Raw genomic sequence first — 3,634 nt, 5'->3', positions numbered from 1 at the left:
CAGAAAGAAATTTGTTGAAAATCACAAATGGAAATTAAAGAATAAATTCCTAAATAATTCATGGGTCAAGTAAGAACTCGTAAGGGGAATTAGAAATAATTTGAGATGAATTAAAATGAAAATATAACATATTAATACTTGATTGGTCCCACATACTCTTCTGCAAAGCAGAGGGGTTAGACAAAGAGATCTAAATTAATTAAAAAATCATTTATTATTCTGGGAATAAAAAGAACTGGGCTTAGTCTCAGTTTTGCCTTTATCTTTGTGTCTGTTGATTATCTTGGAATAGTCATTACATAATCAACATACAGTTGCCAGCTCAGGAATCAAATACTGTCATCTCTAGGGCTACCATAACAAGATACCACAAACTTGTTAGCTTAAAAGAACAGAAATTTATTTTATCACAGCTCTAGAGGCCAGAAGTTCAAACTCAAAGTGTTGAGAGGACCATGTTCTTTCTGACGCCTCAAGGGGAGGATCCTTTGTCTTAACCAGATTCTGGTGGTGGCCATCAATCACTGGTGTTGGCAGTTTTTTGATTTGCAGCTGCATCACTCTGGTCTCTTTCACTCTTGTCACATGGAATTGTCTCTGTGTGTTTCTGTCTCTGGAAACAATTTGAATAGAAATTTCTATTTTTAAAAAACAAACTGTTGATTATTATGCTCTATTTAGATACTTCCTCTAACCCCCACCCACCTCCATTTCCCCATATGTATTTGAGAAGGAAAGAGGAACTCCTGTGAGCTATCATATTGGAAAGAATCAATAATACAATGTTTTACTAGAGATGCCTCTTATCTAAAATATTTGAATTAAATATAAAATCTGGGGAAATGATCGCCCAGTTTCCCTCTTCTAGAGGCATGTTCTAAATGAAAGGCGGCAGAATATATTATACCCATGAGGTTTGCTGACATTATTGATTTCGTCCAGGATCTGTATTTTCTCTCTAAAGAAAACAGTATTCTCTCTTTACTTTCTTTAATATATAATGTTGGTGTCTTAAGTTTATTGTCAGAGAGGATGCTTATAGTTCAAATGATTTGGTTGTATTTCACCAGGATTATTACAAGATAGTCAAACAATGGCCGGGCTCCAGGATAGACCTCGGTCCCTTTGTTCCACTGGGATACTGATCTGAAAGCCACTGTTTTCTTATATTCCAAAGACCAAATAAATAAAACAAATAAATAAACAAACAAAAAAACAAGTAAATGAAACTATTTTAAAACCAACTCTCTTTTCTTCCTCATCCATGTTAATTCTCTTCTACCTAAAATTACTTCCTGGAAGTGATTTTTATGTTTCTTAGAGCTTCTTTATGTATATATCCACACTAATGCATATAAAACTGTGCCTTGTAGATCTTATACTTTTTCCATTTGAATAACTATTTTCTCATGTCATATAGAGTTTATCCACTGTCCTAGATATGCATTTTTCCTGTGTATTTGAGCATCATAGGAAGATAAATTCTACTCTTGAAAATGTTAACTGGTCACTGAGACACAGAAAGCTATTATTCTTACCAGTTTTCAATGGTGAGTAGATTCTGTAGGGGTGGAATTTTAAGATGTAAGTATACTGTTTTTCTACACTCAAATTCCGTTCCCCTTATCATAGAAATTGACCAGCAAAGTGTGCTGCTGACTTTTCAGAATCCATGTACATATAATCCATTAGGTTATTAGATATAACATTGGTCAGAAAAGCATACTGTGAAATGTTGCCTTTATTTAAACTCCCACTATTTTCACTACATGGTTTCAAGATTTTACTTCATTATTGTCCTCTGGTGGTGGGCTCTGTGAACTGCATATTTACGGGTCTGGAGCACATATCTTCCCGGAGGTATACAACTCCTCAGGTACCAGCTAAAGAGTAGATGATAAGAAGCATTCAGATTTATTAAAACTCATTAAGAATATCAGTAGCCTGACTGTTGTTTCTAAAAATATAAAATATTTATCCTTCTGTTGTCAAACAACCATACTTCATGAAAAGAAGTATAAATCCTTTTTTGCTTGCAATAGAAGAACGATAATTGAAGATATTCTTCATTTGGACCAAATACCTTCTCTGAAAATATAAGTTAAAATAGGAGTTGAAATTTCCAAAATATTCTTTAGGAAATAAAACTCCACATATAATTTCAAATTATAATTTAGTTTTACCTTAAATTTAAATATCTATATTGAATTTAAGGAAGGAAGGAAGGAGGAAAGAAAGAAGGAAAGAAGGAAAGAAAGAAAGAAAGAAAGGATGGAGGGAGGGAGGGACGGTGGGAGGAAGGAAGGAAGGAAGGGAGGAGGGAAGGAAGGAAAAAGGAAAGAAAGAAAGAAGATAAAGTAAAATAAAATAAAGTGAAATATAATAAAGTTATTAAATTAAAAATTACTTATTAAGAGAGAAAACGAACGGATAGAAGCTTTGGATAAATGGTGGAAGCAAAGCTATACAGACAAAATCTCATACAGAAGCATACACTTACAAACTCACAAAAAGAGGAATAGGGGAAAAAATCATAAATCTTGCTCTCAAAGTCCACCTCCTCAATTTCGGATGATTCTTTGTCTAAATGAGGGAAGGAAAGAAGGAAGGAAGGAAGGAAGGAAGGAAAGAAAGAAAGAAAGAGAGAAAGAAAGAAAAAAGAAAGAAGATAAAGTAATATAAAGTTATTAAAATAAAAATAATTATTAAGAAAAAACTTTTTTAAAAAAACAGACAGAACCCTAGGACACATGATGGAAGCAAAGCTATACAGGCAAAATCTCACAGAGAAGCGTACACATACACACTCAGAAAAAGAGGTAAAGGGGAGAAAATGATAAATCTTGCTCTCAAAGTCCACCTCCTCAATTTGGGATGATTTGTTGTCTATTCATGTATTCCACAGATGCAGGGTACATCAAGTTGATTGTGGAGCTTTAATCCGCTGCTTCTGAGGCTGCTGGGAGAGATTTCCCTTTCTGTTCTTTGTTTGCACAGCTCCCGGGGCTCAGCTTTGGATTAGGCCCCGCCTCTGCGTGTAGGTCGCTGGAGGGCGTCTGTTTTTCACTCAGACAAGACGGGGTTAAAGGAGCCGCTGATTCGGGGGCTCTGGCTCACTCAGGCCGGGGGGAGGGAGGGGCACGGAGTGCGGGGCGAGCCTGCGGCGCCACGGGCCGGCGTGACTTTGCACCAGCCTGAGGCTCACCGTGCGTTCTCCCGGGGAAGTTGTCCCTGGATCCCGGGAACCTGGCAGTGGCGGGCTGCACAGGCTCCCCGGAAGCGGGATGTGGATAGTGACCTGTGCTCGCACACAGCCTTCTTGGTGGCGGCAGCAGCAGCCTTAGCGTGTCATGCCCGTCTCTGGGGTCCGCGCTTTTAGCCACGACTCGCGCCCGTCTCTGGAGCTCCTTTAAGCAGCGCTCTTAATCCCCTCTCCTCGCGCAGTAGGAAACAAAGAGGGAAGAAAATGTCTCTTGCCTCTTCGGCAGCTCCAGCTCTTTTCCCGGACTCCCTCCCGGCTAGCCGTGGTGCACTAACCCCTTCAGGCTATGTTCACGCCACCAACCCCAGTCCTCTCCCTGTGCTCCGACTAAAGACGGATGCTCAGCATGCAGCACTGCCCACCCCCGCGGCT

General features: G+C 39.2%; 1 long non-coding RNA gene across 1 annotated transcript; it reads right to left on the bottom strand.

Annotated features, from left to right (window-relative positions):
* Positions 1–375: 375 nt before the first annotated feature.
* LOC149746993 (uncharacterized) lies at positions 376–2,842 on the bottom strand. The gene is made up of 2 exons (XR_016388435.1): positions 1,788–2,842; positions 376–613 (listed from the first exon to the last, which is right to left on the bottom strand). It is a non-coding gene; the product is annotated as an uncharacterized LOC149746993 (long non-coding RNA).
* Between the last annotated feature and the right edge of the window lie 792 nt (positions 2,843–3,634).

This window comes from Delphinapterus leucas, chromosome 17 (assembly GCF_059928025.1).
Source record: "Delphinapterus leucas isolate spDelLeu-1000000601 "Yukka" chromosome 17, BTC_Dleu_Yukka2, whole genome shotgun sequence".
Taxonomy (NCBI): domain Eukaryota; kingdom Metazoa; phylum Chordata; class Mammalia; order Artiodactyla; family Monodontidae; genus Delphinapterus; species Delphinapterus leucas.
This window is presented reverse-complemented; position numbering and strand designations above follow the sequence as displayed.